Genomic DNA, 23652 nt, shown 5'->3' with positions numbered 1-23652 from the left:
AAATTATCTTCCATGAGTTTGCTCCTATTGCCGGTTATAAACTGAGTAATGACTGCATCATTTGTGGAAAGCATTGCCTTCTGTCAGATAAAGGAATGCAGCAATACATATACTCATGTTTAACTGCCTGCAGCTGCATGGCACCTCACCATTGCAAAGGAGGGGAAGTGTACGATGTGTGCCGTACATGTGTTTTCATAGGGTTGTATAACTGGATGTGTGTACAAGCTTCACCTTGCAGCTCTATGAAGTCTATCGATGGAGTAGAACATCTGAATCCTGAGAGAATGTGCTGATTGATAGAGACTTGAAACAGGTGGGAGTTATCTATTGAACAGTTTCTATAGTTGTGGTATATTTAACTTAAAAGTTCATCCACAGATCACTGGCATAAAATCTTTGAATGTCTTACAGCAGATTCTTGGAGTTGCATTCCAACCATTGACTGTCACGACCATTTACTCATTTTGCTTTCTGAGTGTCTCTCTGGAGAGTTTGCTCCAAATGCAAAATCATTTACTTCAGGTGCATTCTGAAAAGATGTCTGCAAATTCTGTTTCATCTAGCTGATATTGCCAATCTGACGAGACTTAAAAAGATATTGATATTGATTGATGTAATTCCTCAGCTTTGAAGTATGACCAGAAGACAAAACCAGCAATATCTCGAGTGTTGTTTGAAATTAGCTTTAAGATTTATAAAGACAATAGCATTTAGCAAGTCACAGCATATTCTGAGAGCTTCAGATGTGCAAAGAATTTCTTTTTAACCTGGGCTGTATGACAATTAACTGATCTAATCTAATCCGATGTTACATACTTTCATAAGCAATTGCTTTAAAACTTACACTATTGACTAAAAACCAAATTGATGTTCTGTAATTCTAGAATATGCTTGAAATAACATACAGTTTATTCACTCCAGCTACAGTATTTATGCCCCCTGCTGTACATTCAGCAATAAATTGTATTTTAATTAAAGTACCAGACATTGTGTGGATGAATCACAGAAAGTCATCGAATGATATCAATGAAAAATAGATACAATTCACACACTGTACCTCCCAGTTAAATTTATAACTGATAATTTGCTTATTAAACTTTGTATAAATTCACATCAGTACGCTGTTCTTCTGTGCTCCACTGAGAAAGGAAATAAAAAAAAAAGACCAAATATTTGCTTTAAATATTGGTCGATTAAAAAAATAGCCTCCTTTGGGGTTTAAGGAATATGTTTTCTGTCATACTAACTTAAATGTAAACCATTTTATGACATGTCTTCAATCTATCAGTAAGAATGTCAGTAAACTGAAGTTGCCTTTCACTGCAGGGTGAGTATCAACAAAAAGAAACCTTCATCTTATAATTTCACGCTGTGCCATTGAAACACATCTTAACATCGTTAAATAATACCAGCTTGATATGAAACAAACAGCCCAGATATAATTCTATTCAGTGCTGTTGAACAAAGCCCTGGGCTGCGGTTCCCTTCATTTATCTTTGCCCGCCATGGTACTGTTGTGTATCTCTTCTGTCTGAGAGTTTGGCCCTGCAACACATGCATTCCATTGTCCAGGGCAAAGTTAATTAAATATTTTCTAGCTCCTGAGCACCTAACTGGCAACAAGGATTTTAAAAAGTAAATAAGTCAATTACAGTAAGTATGTATATGTGTGTGTGTACATTAAATAGTTATATTAAAAATAGTGCAGAAACTGAAATAATATAAAAAATATAAAAATATGAAAGAGTGAGGTAGTGTTCATGAGTTCAATATCCATGGACATTGAACCCATGAACACTACCTCACTTTTATATTATTTCTGTTTTTGCACTATGTTTTATTTAACTACTTAATATACGTATATGTACTTACTATAATTGACATATTTATTTTTCTCTCTATTATCATGTATTCCATTATATCAAGTTTCACGACACGTACTGGTGATGTTAAACCTGAATCTGATGCTGGTTTTATGGCTCAGAGCCATATCCCATTTCTAAGTGACTGAGAGAATGGAATTCATAAATAACTGTAGGAAACCCTCACACGTTAGTAAATAAAGACCAATGTTTGAAAGACTACCAGTTCTTGATTCAATACTGAAAGCTGAAATTCCACGATGATTTTGAGGAGGTATTTATGGCACAAATAAGACAAGAAAGGAAGGAGGACTGAGTACCTAATAAGAAAGTACTGCAGCAAAATAGGAAGAGTTTGCAAAGGCAGTCAATGACATCTCTATATTTCTCATTCTGAAGCAGAGTATTTCGTACTTGGTCTAATATATACAGTACTGTGCAAAAGTCTTAGGCACATATACATAGCTAGGGAGCCTAAGGGTTTTGCACAGCACTGTATTTGTCAACGTGGAGTGGAGAGCAAGTTTGTAAATTTGATGGGAGCAAAGGATGTTGGGAATAGCATTGGTGGAGTGCCGTGGGACAGGTGGCAGAGGAGGAGGAGTGCCAGGGGTGGGGGTGGGGGGGGGTCGGTGGCACAGGTGCAGACAACTGCAGCCCTGCAACACCAGGCAAGGTCATTTGACACCCAACACTTGGTTTATGGATCATTACAGAATGTCTATCTGGTGCTTCTTGCTCTCTCCTCTTTCTCCAAAACATGATTCCCCTCTCCCTGTCCCTTCCCACTCTCAGTCCACAATAGAGGCCCATATCAGAATCAGATTTATCATCACTCACGTAGGTCATGAAATGTGCTTTTCTTTTGTGCGGTACAGTGCAATACATAAAATTACTACAGTAATGTACAAAAACACAATGCAATATGTAAAATTACTACAGTAATGTGGAAAAGTCATGAGCACCCTAGCTATATATATGTGTGCCTAAGTCTTTTACACAGTGCTGTAGATTCATACAGCATGAAAACAGGAGAACCAGCCCAACCCATCCACACTGACCATGGTGCCCTCTGGGCTAGTCCTACTTGCCAATGTCTAGCCCATATCTCTCTAAACCCCTCCTAACCATGTACTTATCTAAATGTCTTTTAAATGTTGTCCTTGTACCTGCCTTAACCACTTCCTCTGGCAGCTTATTCTTTATATTCACCACTCTCCGCATGAAGAAATTGCCGCTCAGGTCCATTTTATATCTTTCAACTTTCAATGTAAGACAATGTCCTCTAGTTTTTAGTTCCCCTTCTGTGGAGAAAAAAGACCACGTACATTTATGATTTCTAGAGCCCTCGTGGTTCTATTCCCCCTCTATAACGTAACACCTCAATTTCCTATATTTGAAGGAATAATGCCTTAGCAAGCCCAACCTCTCTTTAACTCAGACCCTCCATTCCTGGCTACATCTTTATAAATCTTCCCTGCACTCATTCCAGTTTAATGATGTCTTTCCCTCAACAAAGTGACCAAAACTGTACACAATACTTCAAGTGCAGTCTCACCAACATCTTGTGCAACATTAACATCCCAACTCCTACACTCAGTGCCCTGACCGATGAAGTCCTGCATGACAGATGTCTTCTCCCCCACTCTGCATACCTGTTTATGGTGATTTCAGTGAACTATGTATTTGTACTCCTAGTCCCTCTGTTTTACAACACTCCCCAGAACCTGACTGTTCACTGCAGAAGGTCCACTGGGGTTTGACTTCCAAAATGCAGAATTTTGCATTTACGTGAATTGCATGCCATTTCCCTATCCTGGTCGATCAGGGCCCTCTGTAATGCTTGATAGCCTTCTTCATTGTCTTCAGTACTCTCTATTTTACTACCATCTTATGAATCATGCCTTGTAGTCATCATTCAAGTCATTTGCACAAATAATAAACACAGAGCTTCCAGCACTGACCACTATGAGTCCTCCAGTCTCCTTTTTCTTCCTCAGACAAATGATAAATCATCTGTGATGCATAATGTTCAAAATCTTAGTGTTTCTGCAAGGTAATATTTCCCCAGTCTATTTACTCTCGTCAGGAATCCATTATCTTGTTGATCTGGCCAGGTGGGTCTTTGTTGTACGCTTTATTACAATGTTCTGTCGTGTTGCGCACACTTGATTGAATGTGGTAATTAACTATCACTGTGCAGAGTACTGCTGATCCCCTGGACAAAATAACCAATTAAAAGCAGACTGAAAAACAGACTTGCAGTAGCTTCTTAAATAATGGAGAATCGTGTTGCGCACAATCCTGAGTAGGTGAAAGCCCTTTCTGCTGACATAGATCAGTGGGTGGTTGAATGGAGCCTTTATTAACACACGGATCCATCAACAACACTCTGAAATCCAGCTCCTCTGCAAAAGCTGACTGAATAGTCTCCCTCTGCTTCACATGGTTTGTAGGATGAGAAACAAATTATGGTGCCCATGAGACTGGGGTATTTTTCACCAGCTTGATTCAGCGGTGCACTGCAAAGTGATTCGATTTATGCCACCGAGGTCCAGCAATATCCCAGGCATTCTGAGGCAATTGATACTGAATCAGCAACACGCACTGAACCAAATCATATCACCAAGTTAAATATGATGTTCTACACTTTGAAGCTTAGTAATATGCTTGGGCATTTCGAAGAAGAGGAGGAGGTGGTGTTATGTCTCTTAAAGAGCATTAAGGTGGATAAGTCCCCAGGGCCTGAAGGGATCTACTCCAAGTTGTTGAGAGAGGCAAGCGAAGAGATTCCTGGGGCCTTGACAAATATGTTTGGGTCCTGGAGGATTGGTGAGTAGCTAGTGTTGCTCCATTGTTCAAGAAAGGAACCAGGGGTAATCCTAGAAACTATAGACCTAGAATCTATGGTAGGAGGTATTTAGGTTGTTTTCTCTGGGGTGGCAGAGGCTGAGGGGAGAGCTGATAGAGCTTTATAAGATATGAGAGGTATAGATCGAGTAGACAGACTATCCTTCTTGCTGTGTTGAAATGTCTAACACCAGAGGGCATACGTTTAAGGTGAGACTGGGTTAGTTCAAACGAGATGTGAGGGGCAAGGTTTTTTTACATAGAGAGTGGTGGGTGCCTGAAATGAGCTGCCTGGGATGGTGGGAGAGGCAGATACATTAGAGACTTCTAAGAGACATTTAGATAGGCAGATGAATATGAGGAAAATGGAAGAATGTGCACATTGTGTAGGCAAAGGGATTGGTTTAGTTGGCCACTTGATGACTAATTTAATTGGTTCAGCACGGCATTGTGAGCTGAAGGGCTCATCCCTGTGCTTCATTGTTCTACATTCTATCTTCTCACTTCAAGATATTAGATTTGAGGAAGGCTGATTTTCATGTGAAAAGTGCAGAAAATGTCCACATATCAGACATGTAAATGAGTGAAGTCGCAATAGAGCAGAGCGGGGTTGTTCCAAAATTAACTTCCTGCAGTACCGGGATAAGTTTTATCCCGAGCAATCAAGAAGTCTAATTGACAAAAATTAACAGCTCTAGACAACTAAAGACAGAACAAGATAAAACTAAAAACTACGCAAAAAGACAAAATTGCTACAGATGATAACAGGTCAAAGGCACAAAGAGGAGCAATGGTAAAATAAAAGAACACAGAAAAGGAATATAAAATGTAATAAAATAGAGAAATCATACTTAACATAAACACTATATTGGGAATAGAGGTAATGGACTACAATATAAATGTTACTTCAATTGCCTGAACAGCCCAAAGTGGTAAGATTTAATTAGTTCTCACAATCTAAGTCATATTTGACAGAACAGAAAACACCTGAACTTAGTTCTTCCTGCATTGATTTCATCCAAAGTTAGTCAATTCCATCATGGGTGCTGAACCTTTGCAGTATCCAGGACATCTTCAAGGAGTGGTGCCTCAGAAAATTGCTGTCCATCATTAAGGACCTCCACAACCCAGGACATACCCTCTTTTCATTACTGCCATCAGAACGGAGGTACAGAAGCCTGAAGGCACACACTCAGCAATTCAGGAATAGCTTCTTCCCCTCTGTCATCCCATTTCTGAGTGGACATTGAACCCATGAACACTACCTCACTACTTCTTTATTTCCTATTTTTTGCACAACTTATTTAACCACTATATATATATATATATATTTACTGTAATTCAGTTTTTTTTCTCTCTATTATCATGCATAACATTGTACTGCTGCCACAAAGTTAACAAATTTTACAACATGAGCCAGTGATATTAAACCTGTTTCTGATTCCTTCACCCCTGGTACAGTCCCTCCTTCCCCAACACTTATGATGTCCTAGTTCTGACAAGTTCTCCTTTGTGATGGATGTACAATCCTTTATCACACACTAACCCAACATGAGGGCCCTCCAAATTGTCAGTCACTGAGTAGAGGCCCATTCTATTTACTTATTTAGACACACAGTGCAGAACAGCCCCTTCTTGCCCAAAGAGCTGCTCCACCCAGCAACCCACCTACTTAACACTAGCCTAATCACAAGACAACGTACATTGGAAAAATTAACCTCCTAACCGATACATCTTTCGACTGTGGGAGGAACCAGGGCACCCAGAGGAAACCTATGTGGTCATGGAGAGAGCATACAAACTCTTTACAGATGGTGCTGGAATTGAACTCCAAAGTTCAGAACGGCCCAAGCCTGTAATGCCGTTCTACTTGCTGCTGCACTACAACGGTGCACCCAATGTGTTCCCCCTGCTCCTCTCCATCAACATACTCATTCAGCTGACTGAACTCGAAAGAGGAGCTTTTTCTGGTTGGCTGCTGGTAACTAGTGCGTTCCACCAGGCTCAGAGTACAGACCGCTACTTTTCATGTTCTATGTTAATGATCTGGATGATGCAAATTGATGGCTTTTGATCAAGCTTGCAGATGATACAAAGGCAGGTAGAGGGACAGGTAGGGTTGAGGAAGCAGGGAGTTTGCAGAAGGTCTTGGAGAGATTAGGGCAACAGTCAAAGAAGTGGTAGATGGAATACAATGCCAGGAAGTGTATGGTGGTGCACATTGGTAGAAAGAATAAAGGCAAATACTACTTTTTAAAAGGGGAGAAAATTCAAAAATCAGAGATGCAAAGGGATTTGGGAGTCCTTGTGCGGGATTTCCTAAGGGTTAACTTGATGGTTGAGTGGGTGTTGAGGAAGATAAATGTGATGTTAGCATTCATTTCAAAAGGACTAGATTATAAGAGCAAGAATGTAATTCTGATGCTTTATAAGACATTGCTCAGATCACTCTTCGAGTACTTGAGCAGTTTTGATTCCTTATCTAAGAAAATATGTGCTGGCATTGGTGAGGGTCCAGAGGAGGTTCACAAGAATAATCCTGGGAATGAAAAGGTTTAACTTATAAGGAGCTTTTGATTGCTCTGGGCCTGTACTCCCTGAAGATTAGAAGAGTAAGCAGGGATCTCATTGAAACCTGTTGAATATTAAAAGGCCGGGACTGAGTGGACCTGGAGGGGATGTTGTCAATCATGGAAGAGTCTAGAACCAGAGTTCTGGATGTCCCTTTGGAGGATGAATTTCTTTGCCCAAAAGGAATAGAATTCATTGCCTCAGATGGCTGTGGAGGCCATGTTATCGGGTATAGCTAAAGCAGAGGCCAATAGGGTCTTGACCACTGGTTCAAAGTAGGTTCAAAGGTTATGGAAAGTAGGCAGGAGATGGATGTTAAGGGGGAAAATAACTAAGCCATGATCAAATGGCAGAGCATATACAACGGTCCGAATGGCCTAGTTCTGCTCCCAAGTCTATGGTCTTATTCTCACACTGAATATAGTTTTCTTCACCTTTATCACTTTCTTTAGATCCAAGCTGTAACTATGGGTGCCCGCATGGGCACATGTTATGCCAGTCTTTTTGTAGCATACTTGTATTCCTGTTTATGTCTCTCCTTCAACTTTTTTTACTAGACTAGTAATGACTATATGTATGCTTTTGCCTTGATATGGTCCTTCTCAGACTCTTCCCTTGCGTTTCTAAATCTATCTTCCTCCAATTCAGGATATGGGATAGACATTGCCATTACAAGCCTAGAATCCCACAGTTACTTTGACTATAATTCCTCCTGCACTGTCTTCTGAAATGACATCATTCACTTTTCCCAGATTCTCCACCTCCATCAGATCTGATCCAATGATGAGACTCCACAGAAATGCCTCTGAGGAGTTTTCCTTCTTATTGATTCATTGCATCCTCTCCACCATAACCTACAGAATCCTTGACACATTTCTTCTGGTTCCTTCACCTTTGTGCTCAGTCACTCTCCTCCTGGACAGAGTAAGTTCTCCTGGTCCTCACTACCAAATCACCAATCCTTGAATTCAACACATCATCATTCACAATTTTATCATGAATTCACCAACAAAAACATTTCCCCTCATCTTCCCTTTCAGTATTTTGAAGGGTCTGTTACTTTTGGTGATGCTTGCTGGCCCATGCTTTTCATCCCCAATGACCACTTTCTTAAGGTACTCCTCTCCCCTATTTAACTCTCCCCTTCATGTAATTCAGGAACCCTAACAGTGCTTCCAACTAAAGCAATGATTCTCTTGTACTTCTAATATACTACATTTGATGTTCACAATGTGGTCTCCCCTATAATTGAGAAACCAAATGAAGATTGGGTGACTACTTCATAGAGCACTGGCTATCAAGGCCTTAGGAATTAACTGAGAGCTTTCTGTTGCCTGATACTTTAATTATCCAGCCCACTCCTACTCTTACCTAACTGTCCAATGCCTCCTGCATTATTACAAGGAGGTCCACCACAAGTTAGATAACAGCTGTTATAAGGATCATTCCTTATAATAATGATCAGAGAGGCACAGAGAGAATCTGTAATTATTGACAATTACCTTGCTTGCCTGAACTATCAAGCATGCAAACTCATACACTCACTAGGTTTCCCAGACTCCCTGAAATAGTCAAAGAGTAGAAAAGGTAATACCTGGGCAAAGGAGTTAGATTATGAGAACACTCAGTCCTCTTTTATTGTCATTTAGAAATGCATACATGCATTAAGAAATGATACAATGTTCCTCCAGAGTGATATCACAGAAAAACAGGACAAACCGAAGACTAACACTAACAGAACCACATAATTATAACATATAGTTACAGCAGTGCAAAGCAATATCATAATTTGATAAAGAGTAGATCATGGGCACAGTAGAAAAAAAGTCTCAAAGTCCCAAGTCGATCGACTCCCGAGTCCCCAATAGCAGGCAGCAAAAGGAAGAAACTCCCTGCCATAAACCTCCAGGCACCGACAACTGCCGATACATTGGAAGCAGCTGACCACAGCCGACACTGAGTCCGTCCATCCGAAAACTTTGAGCCCCCGACCAGCCCCTCCGATACAGCCTCCCGAGTGCCATCCTCTTCCGAGCTCCTTCGACCTCGCCCTGGTCGCTGAAACAAGCAAAGCCCAAGATTTGGGGCTTTCTGCTCCGGAGATTCTGGTTACCACACAACAGCAGCGGCAGCGAAGCGGGCATTTCAGAAGTTTCTCTGGATGTTCCTCCGTACTCTCACGTCTGTCTCCATCAAATCAGAATTGTGCACGGCCCCCTACTTGACAGGTTACAGATATTATTCACTGGAGAGGCCGTGCACACTGCATCACACCGCCATCTTCTCCTCCTCCTCCTCCTGCAAGTTGATCCTTGCAGTTCCGATTCTCTCTCCACATGTTCCACACAGGGTCGCTCACCTTGTATCTGCAATGGTTGATCTTTGAAGTCTTTGCCCTTGAAACCCTCTGCTTTATATTCATTCTTTATCAGTTCAAATGTTGCATTTCAGCATCATTTACTATGGGTAATCTGACTAATATTAACAACTGTCTGTTGGCTCTAGTCCAGGCCAGTATCCATTTACTGTCCTTCTGCTGCAAGTGACAATTTGTAATTTATGACTCCCTGTTCTTAATCAGTCACCAAATCAGTAACTAGCTCAAATCATTCGGGGCATACCCAGACTCCAACTTTCATAAACCTGAATGTTATATCTAATCAAAGAATACCTCACAAATAACTTCTTACTTGGAAATAATCCCTTGTCCAGCACATTATCTGGAGCATTATTGTGTCAACTTTAAAACATTAATGAAGCCAAGCAACTTCCATTCACAAAATGGAGGATGCAGAGCAGCTTCACAAAATGGCAGCCTCCATCTCCTTTGACCTCATGGCAAGAACAGATGATTAGTTATTCAACTTCCACTATCCTTGATTCTTTCAAATTCATTGATTTGTAGACTGTAGTTCTTTCTGGCCAACACAGCACCTGATCTTCCACCTGGGCAGATTGCAGCCTTTTGGACTTGATCATGAATTCAGGCAATTCCTTTCTCTGTCTTTGACAGAACTGACCAAGTCCACTATAATCATCCATCTGCATTATTAATTCTGTTTTTCAGTTCTTTTTTCCTTCTTCTTCTAATTGCTCCTTTTACCTTGTTGATCAAATGATCCCAACAATTCATCTTTTATCGTCACAGCAACTCTGCCTAAATCCAGTGAGAGATATTCTCTATGTTTATCCATCCTCCTCCAGTTCCTCTACAACTTAAAACTAACTTGCTTTCTCTCTTTACCAGTTCAGATAAGGATCTCTGATCTGAAGCATCATTTGCTCTTTCAAAGATTAGCTTTCTTTATCTCACGTACATCAAAATATCGAAACATATAGTGAAGCATGTCATTTTTGGGTCATCAACCAACACAGTTCAAAAATGTGTTGGGGCAGCTCCCTAGTGTTGCCATGCATCTGGCACCAACATAAAAATACTATAACTCATTAGCCCTAACTTAAAATTCAAAGTAAATTTATTATCAAAGTGCATATGTTTCACCATATACCTCCCTGAAATTCATTTTCTAGTAGGAATACTCAATAAATCCAATAAATCCAATCCAACTGAAAGACTACAGCAACTGAGCATACAACCAATGTGCAAAAGACAAAAACTGTAGAAATAAAAAAGGAAAGAAATATTTATTTATTATTTACAGGATGTGAGCATCACTGGCTAAACCAGTACTTATTGCCCTTCCGTAGTTGCCCTTGAGAAGGTGGTGATGAGCTGCCTTAATAATAATAATAATAAATTGGCAATAAATATCAAGAACATGAGATGAAGAACCCTTCAAAGTGTTTCCATAGGTTGTGGGAACATTTCAGTGATGGAGCAGGTGAAATTGAGTGAAATAATTCCCTTTGGTTCAAGAGCCTGATGGTTGAGGGGCAATAACTGTTCCTGAACCTGGTGGTGTGAGTACTGAAGCTTCTTTATTTTCTTCCTGATGGCAGCAGTGAGAAGAGAGCATGACCTGGGTACTGGGGGACCCTGATTATAGATGCTGTTTCCCTGGAACAACACTTCACGTAGACATGCTCAATGGTTGGGAGGGCTTTACTGTGATGGACTTGGCAGTATCCACTACTTGTTGTGGATTTTCTGTTCAAGGGCACTAATGTTTCCATACCAGGCTGTGAAGTAGCCAGTCAATGTACTCTCTACTATGCATCTCTAGAAGTTTGTCAAAGTTTTAGATCTTCGCAAACTCCTAAGGAAATAGAGGCACTGCGTGCTTTCTTCATAATTGTACTTACATGCTGGACTCAGGACAGATCCTCTGAAATAATAACACCCAGGAGCTTAAAGTTGCTGATCCTCTCCACTTTTGATCCCCTGATGAGGACTGGCTCATGGACCTCTGCTTTCCTCCTCCTGAAGTCAATAATCAGCTCCTTGTTCTTGGTGACATTGAGTAAGATGTTATTATTGTGGCACTACACAGCCAGATTTTCCATCTCCCTCCTATATGTAGATTTGTCACCACATTTGACTTGGCCTTGGAGTGGTATCATCACCAAACCTGAACATGGTATTGGAGCTGTGCTTAGCCACACAGTCATAAGTGTAAAGTGAGTAGACAAGGGGGTAAGCACATTGTCCTGTGTTGCGCCTTTGCTGTTGGAGATCAAGGAGGAGATGTTGATCTCAATCCAAACTGACTGATGTTGGCAAGTGAGGAAATTGAGGATCCAATTGCACAAGGAGATATTGAGGGCAAGATTTTGAAGCTTATTAGTTTTCAGGGGAAAGTAGTACTGAATGCCAAACTACGAGGGGTGATTGATAAGTTTGTGGTCTAAGGTAGAAAGAGATGAGTTATTAACTTCAAACTTTCTGCATTATCACTCAAAGAGTTGAACTGCATGTGCATGTAATGAGAGCATCTTGGGCCTCCAGGTGGCCCACAGCAGGGGTGATTGATAAGTTTGTGACCTAAGGTAGAAGGCAATGAGTTATACAGCTCTCGTTACATGTGCGTATAGTTCTTTGAGTGAAAATGCAGAAAGTTTGAAGTTAATAACTCATCTCTTTCTACCTTAGGCCATGAACTTATCAATCACCCCTGCTGTGGATCACTTCTGGAGGTCCAAGACGCCGACCTCTACAAAGAAGGGATCCGTATGCTCCATGACTGCTGGACTTAGTGTGTAAATGTAGGAAAAATAAATGTGCTAGGTTTTCTAAAATCGACTCGTTCTAACTTAGGCCATGAAATTATCAATCACCCCTCGTACAGTCAATAAAGAGCATTCTGATGCATGCATCTTTGCCATCCTGATATTACAGGGTTGAGTCAACGAAGATCCAGTGAAATGGCATTTGTTGTTAGGCAAATTAGAGCCGATTCAAGTCACTTTTCAGGCAGAAGTTGATAAGTTTCATCACCAACCTCTCAAAATACATCAGCACTGTGGATGTAAGTGTTACTGGACGACAGTCAGTGAGGTAGGTTATCATGTCCTTCTTAGGCACCAGCACTCCTGCATCTTTTGGAATCTGGGATAAACCGGAACACCTGAAAAAAATCCATTTGGTAACAAAGAGAATGTGCAAACTCCTTACAGACAGTGGCAGGAATTGAATCCCGATTGTTGATTGTTAATGCTGTAAAACATTACACTAACCACTACATGTTCGTCACAGAAATCACCCTCGCCTCTATGAACCAGGTCTATGCACACTTCTTGCTGCCTTAGTAAAGCAGCCAGCATAATGAAAGACCCCACCCAACCCAAGCTTTCTATTGTCTCCCCTTTCTCATCAAGCAGAAATTACAAAAGGCGGAAAGCACGTACTCCAGACTCAAGGACAGTTTCTACTCCACTGTTATAAGACTATTAAATGATGTCCCGGTATGAAAAAATGGACTCTTGACTACTTTGTTTTGATATTTACCCGTACTTTCTCTGTACTTATTACACTTTATTCTACATTTATTTTGTTTTACTTTGTTCTACCTCAATGCAATGTGTAATGATCGGATCTGATAAACAGTATGCAAGAAACAACAGGAATTCTGCAGATGCTGGAAATTCAAGCAACACACATCAAAGTTGCTGGTGAACGCAGCAGGCCAGGCAGCATCTGTAGGAAGAGGTGCAGTCGACGTTTCAGGCCGAGACTAAGGGTCCTGACGAAGGGTCTCGGCCTGAAACGTCGACTGCACCTCTTCTTACAAATGCTGCCTGGCCTGCTGCGTTCACCAGCAACTTTGATGTGTGTTGCTTAACAGTATGCAAGACAAGTTTTTCTACTGTATCTTGGTACATGTGACAAAATAAGCCAATTCCAATTCATGATTTGGCCAGTAGGTGGAGTAATAGATTTGTAAATCCACAAAATCAAGTGTCTCCCTTCTTCGGAAGCAGACTGTCAGGATCAGGAGTGATTTGCTTCCTTCTGGCTTTCTGAGGTAAATAGCGGAATCTTCCACACATGGGTCCGGGGTGGTGGGCAGTTTGTGGGGTGATGCACTCTTGCCGCTGTTTATACTTGGCTTCTGTGTGCTCATTACGCATGGACCTGAGGTTTTCAATACCATCTCAATTGCTCCTTCTCCACTTTGCAGAGTCATGAACCAGGAATTCCCAAAGATCAATGGGGATGTTGTGTCCTTCTGCATTAATTCCTATTATTGCAACCAGTGATGAAAGACACAAAAGATTCTGTAGATGCTGGAAATCTTCAGCAACCTACACAAAATGTTGGAGGAACCTAGCAAGTCAGGAAATATTTCCCACTTACAGATGTTGCCTGACTTGCTGAGTTCCTCCAGCATTTTATGTGAGCTGAATCAGTAGTTCTCCCCACTGATCACAAAATTTTGCCTTGGATTCCATTAAGCCAAACTGACTGAGTAGACCACAACCAGAGTCAACAGTGCAGGTAGCATTGTGCTGGATAATGAATAAGACTGAAGGACTTTAGTTGCTGGCAAAGTGCTAAGTAAAAATTAATAAATATATTCATATTTTAGTCATTCTACAGTAAATGAAACAAAAATTGGAACACTAAGTGACAATAAAAAGACTTGCAGAATCTGGAAATCTAAACTAAAAACAGAAAATGCTGGGAGAGCTCAGCATGCCAGGTCACATCTGTGAGAAAGGAAAAAGTCAACATCTCAGCCCATTAGAACAGAAAAATTATAAATTATATCAAATTAGGAAAATAGTTGAAATATCAATTATAAAAAAATACAATGACATTTTTATTCCTTCAATAAATCCATAATTTTTAAGTGAGTGCCTAAGAAAATTAGATTATTTCACTGTAAAGTTAAGTTTACAAACCAGCAATATTAATTGTAATTAATAATAATTTGCCATGTTGGCGCGTGGCAAAGTGGTTATGGTGTCGGTCTAGTGATTTGAAGGTCGCTAGTTTGAGCCTTGGCTGAGGCAGCGTGTGTGTCCTTGAGCAAGGCACTTAACCACACATTGCTCTGCGACGACACCGGTGCCAAGCTGTATGGGTCCTAATGCCCTTCCCTTGGTGGCGTGGAGAGGGGAGACTTGCAGAATGGGCAACTGCCAGTCTTCCATACAACCTTGCCCAGGCCTGCACCCTGGAAACCTTCCAAGGCGCAAATCCATGGTCTCACGAGACCAATGGATGCCTATAGATAGAATAATTTGCTAAATTATTTTAAAAGTTCATTCATTCCTAATCAACAATACTTAATATTTAATTGTTTTTATTGGTGAGGAAACACTTCAAATAGATTATTTGTGATAAGTGTTCATGTAAAGTTTACAAAAGCCTGTAAAGCTGGGATTGTGGTTGGAGATGTGTATGTGTGTGTATGGGGAGGGAAGGATGGGTGGGAGGGGGCAAAGTGAGGAATGTATAAATTTTGCTCACTTCAGCTTCCAGATGCATGTTTAGCAACATCTTAGTGAACAGAAGGTATACAATGATAACAAAACACCATGACTGATGGAAATATCAAATCAAAACAATATTAGAAATACTCAGCAGATTGGAGAGAAGTGAGCGTAAATTATTAAACAGAAGTGAGCGTAAATTATGTCAATTTGTTATCATTATAATTGTAGACTCCAGGCAAATGTGTTAGGTTTGGACCCACATTTGTCAAACTAGAACAATAGACAAGTGAATATTCTAGAGGTCTGTGATGCTTAGAGTTACGCTTATAGAGTAGGGGAAACTTGTGTCAGAATACATTCTGACAAGATAAACTGCATCCCTGGTATTTCTTTGCTGCAGGGTTCTTCGAATATTTCCCTAAGTCCATGTGTTTTTTTTTTCGTTACTTTCCTCACCCCTGCTTTTTCTGTGTTCACGTTGTGTTTAATACCAATACTTGTTAGATTTTCTTTATTAGGTCTTCTATTGTCCCATGGCAACATTGCCAGTGCTGTTTGACCATCCCTGTAAACATTTTAAGCATTTTACTGTCATTCTATATATTTTCTCATGCATATTTTTCTTCCCGTTTCTGTTTTATGTTCTGCTTTATTCTATGCGTGTAATAGATCCTCATTTTGATATCTCATCCACATCCAAAGTTGTAACACTTCTCTCTAATTAATTAACCTATACTGTGAGCTCCCTGTTTCTATATAACCGTATAACAATTACAGCACGGAAACAGGCCATCTCAGCCCTTCTAGTCCGTGCCAAACTCTTACTCTCACCTAGTCTTTCCCTTTGATAAGGGAACTGGAGGTAAAGGAGCCATTAGGAGGTAGTGACCATAATATGATAAGTTTTAATCTACAATTTGAGAGGGAGAAGGGAGAGGAAGAAGAGAAGAAGGGAAGAATAGAAGTGTCAGTATTACAGTTGAACAAAGGGGACTATGGACCCATGAGGGAGGAGCTGGCCAAAGTTGACTGGAAAGATACCCTAGCAGGGATGACAGTCGAACAACAATGGCAGGTATTTCTGGGAACAATACAGAAGGTGCAGGATCAGTTCATTCCAAAGAGGAAGAAAGATTCTAAGGGGAGTAAGGGGCGACTGTGGATGACAAGGGAAGTCAAGGACAGTATAAAAATAAAAGAGAGGAAGTATAACATAGCAAGGATGAGTGGAAAGCCAGAGGGTTGGGAGACTTTTAAGGAGCAACAGAAGATAACTAAAAAGGCAATACGGGGGGAAAAGATGAGGTACGAAGGTAAGCTAGCCAAGAATATAAAGGAGGATAGTAAAAGCTTCTTTACGTATGTGAAGAGGAAAAAATTAATTAAGACCAAAGTTGGGCCCTTGAAGACAGAAACGGGTGAAATTATTATGGGGAACAGGGAAATGGCAGACGAGCTGAACAGGTACTTTCACTAGGGAAGACACAAACAATCTCCCAGATGTAATAGTTGCCAGAGGACATAGGGTAACAGAGGAACTGAAGGAAATTCACATTAGGCAGAAAATGGTGTTGGGCACACTGATGGGACTGAAGGCTGATAAATCCCCAGAGCCTGATGGTCTGCATCCCAGGGTACTTAAGGAGGTGGCTCTAGAAATTGTGGACATATTGGTAATCATTTTCCAATGTTCTATAGATTCAGGATCAGTTCCTGTGGATTGGAGAGTAGCTAATGTTATCCCACTTTTTAAGAAAGGAGGGAGAGAGAAAACAGGCAATTATAGACCAGTTAGTCTGACATCAGTGGTAGGGAAGATGCTGGAATCAATTATAAAAGATGTAATAGCGGCATATTTGGATAGCAGTGGCAGGATAGGTCCGAGTCAGCATGGATTTACGAAGGGGAAATCATGCTTGACTAATCTTCTGGAATTTTTTGAGAATGTAACTATGAAAATGGACACGGGAAAGCCAGTGGATGTAGTGTACCTGGACTTTCAGAAAGCCTTTGATAAGGTCCCACATAGGAAGTTAGTGTGCAAAATTAGAGCAAATGGCATTGGGGGTAGGGTACTGACCTGGATAGAAAATTGGTTGGCAGACAGGAAACAAAGAGTAGGGATTAATGGGTCTTTTTCAGAATGGCAGGCAATGATTAGTTGGGTACCACAAGGCTCGGTGAGGGGACCGCAGCTATTTACAATATACATTATTGATTTAGATGAAGGGATTAAAAGTAACATTAGCAAATTTGCAGATGATACAAAGCTGGGTGGCAGTGTGAAATGTGAGGAGGATGTTATGAGAATGCAGTGTGACTTGGACAGGTTGGGTGAGTGGGCAGATGTGTGGCAGATGCAGTTCAATGTGGATAAATGTGAGGTTATCCACTTTGGTGGCAAGTACAGGAAGGCAGATTACTATCTGAATGGTGTACATTTAGGAAAAGGGGAAGTACAACGAGATCCAGGTGTCCTTGTTCATCAGTCACTGAAAGTAAGCATGCAGGTACAGCACGCAGTGAAGAAAGCCTTCATAACAAGGGGAGTTGGGTATAGGAGCAAAGAGGTCCTTCTGCAGTTGTACAGGGCCCTGGTGAGACCACACCTGGAGTATTATGCACAGTTTTGGTCTCCAAATTTGAGGAAGGACATTCTAGCTATTGAGAGAGTGCAGCGTAGGTTCACAAGGTTAATTCCCGGGACGGCGGGACTGTCATATGTTGAAAGATTGGAGTGACTGGGGTTGTATACACTGGAATTTAGAAGGATGAAAGGGGATCTGATTGAAACATATAAGATTATTAAGTGATTGGACATGCTAGAGGCAGGAAACATGTTCCCGATGTTGGGGGAGTGGAGAACCAAAGGCCACAGTTTAAGAATGAAGGGTAGACAATTTAGAAAGGAGTTGAAGAAAAACTTTTTCACACAGGGGGTTGTGGTTCTGTGGAATGCTCTGCCTCAGAAGGCAGTGGAGGTCAATTCTCTGGATTCTTTCAAGAAAGAGTTAGGTAGAGCTCTTAAAGACAGCGGAGTGAAGGGATATGGAGATAAGGCAGGAACAGGGTATTGATTGTGGATGGTCAGCCATGATCATAATGAATGGTGGTGCTGACTCGAAGGGCTGAGTGGCACCTATTGTCTATTGTCTATAGTCCCACTGACCTGTACTCAGTCCATAACCCTCCATTCCTTTCCTGTCCATATATCTATCCAATTTAACTTTAAATGACAACATCGACCCTGCCTCAACCACTTCTTCTGGAAGCTCGATCCACATAGCTACCACTCTCTGAGTAAAGAAGTTCCCCCTCATGTTACCCCTAAACTTTTGCCCTTTAACTCTCAACTCATGTCCTCTTGTTTGAATCTCCTCCACTCTCAATGGAAAAAGCCTATCCATGTCAACTCTATCTATCCCCCTCATAATTTTAGATACCTCTATCAAGACCCCCCTCAACCTTCTACGCTCCAAAGAATAAAGACCCAACTTGTTCAACCTTTCTCTGTAATTTAGGAGATGAAACCCAGGCAATGTTCTAGTAAATCTCCCCTGTACTGTCTCAATTTTGTTGACATCTTTCCTATAATTCGGTGACCCGAACTGTACACAATACTCCAAATTTGGCCTTATCAATGCCTTGTACAATTTTAACATTACATCCCAACTCCTATACTCAATGCTCTGATTTATAAAGGCCAGCATACCAAAAGCTTTCTCCACCACCCTATCCACATGAGATTCCACCTTCAGGGAACTATGCACCATTATTCCTAGATCCCTCTGTTCTACTGCATTCTTCAATGCCCTACCATTTACCATGTATGTCCTATTTTGATTAGTCCTACCAAAATATAGCACCTCACATTTTTCAGCATTAAACTCCATCTGCCATCTTTCAGCCCACTCTTCTAACTGGCCTAAATCTCTCTGCAAGCTTTGAAAACCTACTTCATTATCCACAACGCCACCTATCTTAGTATCATCTGCATACTTACTAATCCAATTTATCACCCCACCATCAAGGTCATTCATGTATATGACAAACAACATTGGACCCAGTACAGATCCCTGAGGCACACCACTAGACACCGTCTCCCAATCTGACAAACAGTTATCCACCACTACTCTCTGGCGTTTCCCATCCAGCCACTGTTGAATCCATTTTACTACTTCAATATTAATACCTAACGATTGAATCTTCCTAACTAACCTTTCGTGTGGAACCTTGTCAAAGGCCTTACTGAAGTCCACATAGACAACATCCACCGCTTTACCCTCGTCAACTTTCCGAGTAACCTCTTCAAATAATTCAATAAGATTTGTCAAATATGAACTTCCACGCACAAATCCATGTTTACTGTTCCTAATCAGACCCTGTCTATCCAGATAATTATATATACCATCTCTAAGAATACTTTCCATCAATTTACCCACCACTGATGTCAAACTCACAGGCTGATAATTGCTAGGTTTACTCTTAGAACACTTTTTAAACAATGAAACAACATGAGCAATACACCAATCCTCCAGCACCATCCCCGTTTCTAATGACATTTGAAATCTTTCTGTCAGAGCCCCTGCTATTTCCACACTAACTTCCCTCAAGGTCCTAAGGAATATCCTGTCTGAACCCAGAGACTTATCCACTTTTATATTCCTTAAAAGTGGCAGTACTTCCTCTTCTTTAATCATCATACTTTCCATAACTATCCTTCTTGTTTCCCTTACCTTACACATTTCAATATCCTCTCCTTAGTGAATACTGAAGAAAAGAAATTGTTCAAAATCTCCCCCATCTCTTTTGTCTCCGCACATAGCCATCCACTCTGATTCTCTAAGGGACAATTTTATCCCTCACTATCCTTTTGCTATTAATATAACTGTAGAGACCCTTTGGATTTATTTTTACCTTACTTGCCAAAGCAGCCTCATATCTTCTTTTAGCTTTTCTAATTTCTTTCTTAAGATTCTTTTTACATTCTTTATATTCCTCGACCACCTCATTTACTCCAAGCTGCCTATATTTATTGTAGATATCTCTCTTTTTTCCGAACAAAGTTTCCAATATCCCTTGAAAACCATGGCTCTCTCAAACTTTTAACCTTTCCTTTCAATCTAACAGGAACATAAAGATTCTGTACCCTCAAATTTTCACGTTTAAATTACCTCCATATCTCGATTACATCCTTCCCATAAAACAAATTGTTGCAATCCACTCCTTCTAAATCCTTTCTTATCTCCTTAAAGTTAGCCTTTCTCCAATCAAAAATCTCAACCCTGGGTCCAGACCTCTCCTTCTCCATAATTATATTGAAACTAATGGCATTATGATCACTGGACCCGAAGTGCTCCCCAACACATACCTCCGTCACCTGCCCTATCTCATTCCCTAACAGGAGATCCAACACTGCCCCTTCTCTAGTTGGTACCTCTATGTATTGCTGCAAAAAACTATCCTGCACACATTTTACAAACTCCAAACCATCCAGCCCTTTTACAGAATGGGTTTCCCAGTCAATGTGTGGAAAATTAAAATCTCCCACAATCACAACCTTGTGCTTACTACAAATATCTGCTATCTTCTTACAAATTTGCTCCTCCAATTCTCGCTCCCCATTTGGTGGTCTATAATACACCCCTATAAGCATCACTACACATTTCCCATTCCTCAATTCCACCCAAAGAGCCTCCCTAGACATCCTCTAATCTATCCTGCCAAAGAACCGCTGTTATATTTTCTCTGACAAGCAATGCAATACCTCTCCATCTTGCCCGTCCTATTCTATCACACCTGAAGCAACAAAATCAGGAATATTTAGTTGCCAATCACACCCCTCCTGCAACCATGTTTCACTAATAGCTACAACATCATATTTCCAGGTATCAATCCATGCTCTAAGCTCATCCACCTTTCTTACAATGCTCCTAGCATTAAAATAGATGCATTGAAGGAACTCTCCATCTTTTACTCTCTGTTTATCCTTAATGGAGCAAACAACTATGTTATCTTTTTCTTCCTTCTCCCCTACATCTTCGGTCTGAGTGCTCCCGTTCTCTGTCCCCTGCCTATCCTCCCTCACACACTGTCTACTAATTTTCTCTATTTGTGAACTAACCTCCTCTCTCCTAGTCTCTTCAATTTGATTCCCACCCCCCAACCATTCTAGTTTAAAGTCTCCTCAGTAGTCTTCGCAAACCTCCCTGCCAGGATAGTGGTCCCCCTAGGATTCAAGTGCAACCCATCCTTTTTGTGCAGGTCAAACCTGCGCCAAAAGAGGTCCCAGTGATCCAAAAACTTGAATCCCTGCCCCCTGCTCCAATCCCTCAGCCATGCATTTATCCTCCACCTCATTCCATTCCTACTCTCACTGTCGCGTGGCACAGGCAGTAATCCCGAGATTACTACCTTTGCAGTCCTTCTTCTCAACTCCCTTCCCAACTCCCTATATTCTCCTTTCAGGACCTCTCCCCTTTTCCTACCTATATCATTGGTACCTATATGTACCACGATCTCTGGCTCCTCACCCTCCCTCTTCAGGATATCTTGGACACGATCAGAAACATCCGGGTCTCCTGACTGTGTCCACAGAATCGCCTATCTGACCCCCTAACTATAGAGTCCCCTATTACTACTGCCCTCCTCTTCCTTTCCCTACCCTTCTGAGTTACAGGGCCGGACCCTGTGCCAGAAGCACGGCCACTGTTGCTTCCCCCAGGTAAGCTGTCCCCCCCCCCGCCAACAGTACTCAAACAAGAGTACTTATTGTCAAGGGGCACAGCCACTGGGGAACTCTCTAGTACCTGACCCTTTCCCTTCCTAACAGTGACCCACTTGCCTGCCTCCCGTGGCCCCGGTGTGACCACCTGCCTGTAATCCTCTCTATCACCTCCTCACTCTCCCTGACCAGATGAAGGTTATCAAGCTGCAGCTCCAGTTCCCTAACGCAGTCCTTTAGGAGCTGCAGCTCGGTGCACCTGGCGCAGATGTGGACGTCTGGGAGGCTGGGAGACTCCAGGGCCTTCCACATCCGACATCGAGAACAACAAGCTGCCCTCACACTCATACTGCCCCTCTCCCCAAATAACAGGAAAAATTGAAAACCAAACCTACTTTGCCTGATCTGTTTCCACTTAAGCCCGCTGAGCCAAAGCCCTTAAGCCTTCACTCTGCTCCCAGCTCACTCCGCTGCCCGCTGTACAAGGCTGTTTTCCTTTTAAATCTTCCGCGCGTCACTGCCCGACGTCACACGCCTGTGTAGCCCCACCTCTCTTAACTCCGATGAAAAAACAAAAAATTCAAAATGGCTTCCGCTGCACTCCTGCTCCCATTCTCAGTCTTCCTTCTCCGAATCCTTATTTGCTCTAAATGGATAGTCATCATCATCATGTCTGCCTGTTACGCTACTGGCATTTAGGGCAGCAATGAAGGTTCTCCATCTCTGTCTGTCCTAGGCCATCTTCTCTATTGTGCCTCAGGTATGGTTCAGAGTCATCATTTCTGCCTTGAGGGTACAGCGTTAAGTGTCTTTGATCTCCTGCATTTCCTCCACCCTTCAGGGGTCCAATGAAGTGCTTTCCTGATGATGGAGTTGGCCTCTCTTCTCATCACATGCCTAATCCATTTCCAACATTTCCTCATGATAATTGTGGCCACGTCCTTTTGATTCCACTGAAGGACTAGGGCGTGGCTGGAGATCTTTATGGGCCAGAAAATACAAAGGAACTTCTGGAAGCTTGTGATGTTGAATGACGACAGCTTGGCAAGGTCATTCTCTGTCATAATTCCAAAATATCTATTGATTAATGGGCCAGGCACACAACATTAATCCTATACCATTCTTAGACAGCGTACTTGGAAATCCTCTGTTTATTCAGCAACTTATATGATATAGTTATAGATATTCATGAGGTTCCAATCCTTGTGGTAAAAATTTAAACGTTGCTATGTATGGATGCAATTACCAGCATTTTCAAATACGTTAATCTGTCCCATGTGTCTTGAGTGCAAAAGCAGTTTCTGTTATATGGTGGGCGCTGATGGCGGACCCAAATGCAAGACACTGACACTGAAGTACTAGAAACAGCACTAGGATTATCAAGATAGCAAGGTGAGTCAGGAAGAAATGACGCTGGACATGGACACAGGCCCTGGACGAGACTAGGACACCGGGCCTGGACAAGGACAAGAACTAGAAACACCGGACTCGGACGTGGAACAAGGAGCCTGGACTAGGAACTCCGGAACCTGGGTCCTGGTTGGGACTAGGAACCTGGGTCTTGACTCTGAATCGGAACCTGGGTCTAGGCTGGGACTCAGGACTAGGATCTTGGCTAGAACAGGATGTGGCTACAGGACTGGACGTGGAACTCCTGCACAGGACGAGTCACATGGACAGGACGAGAACACAAAGCCTTGACTTGGACAGGATGAGGTTCTAGGACGTGGCTTGGGCTGGACCCTGGATCTAGGCAAGGACAAGACTTGGCTACAGGACAGGACGAGGAATTCCAGCACAGGA

The sequence above is a fragment of the Mobula birostris genome, chromosome 6, assembly GCF_030028105.1.
Source record: "Mobula birostris isolate sMobBir1 chromosome 6, sMobBir1.hap1, whole genome shotgun sequence".
In the NCBI taxonomy this organism is placed as follows: domain Eukaryota; kingdom Metazoa; phylum Chordata; class Chondrichthyes; order Myliobatiformes; family Myliobatidae; genus Mobula; species Mobula birostris.
This window is presented reverse-complemented; position numbering follows the sequence as displayed.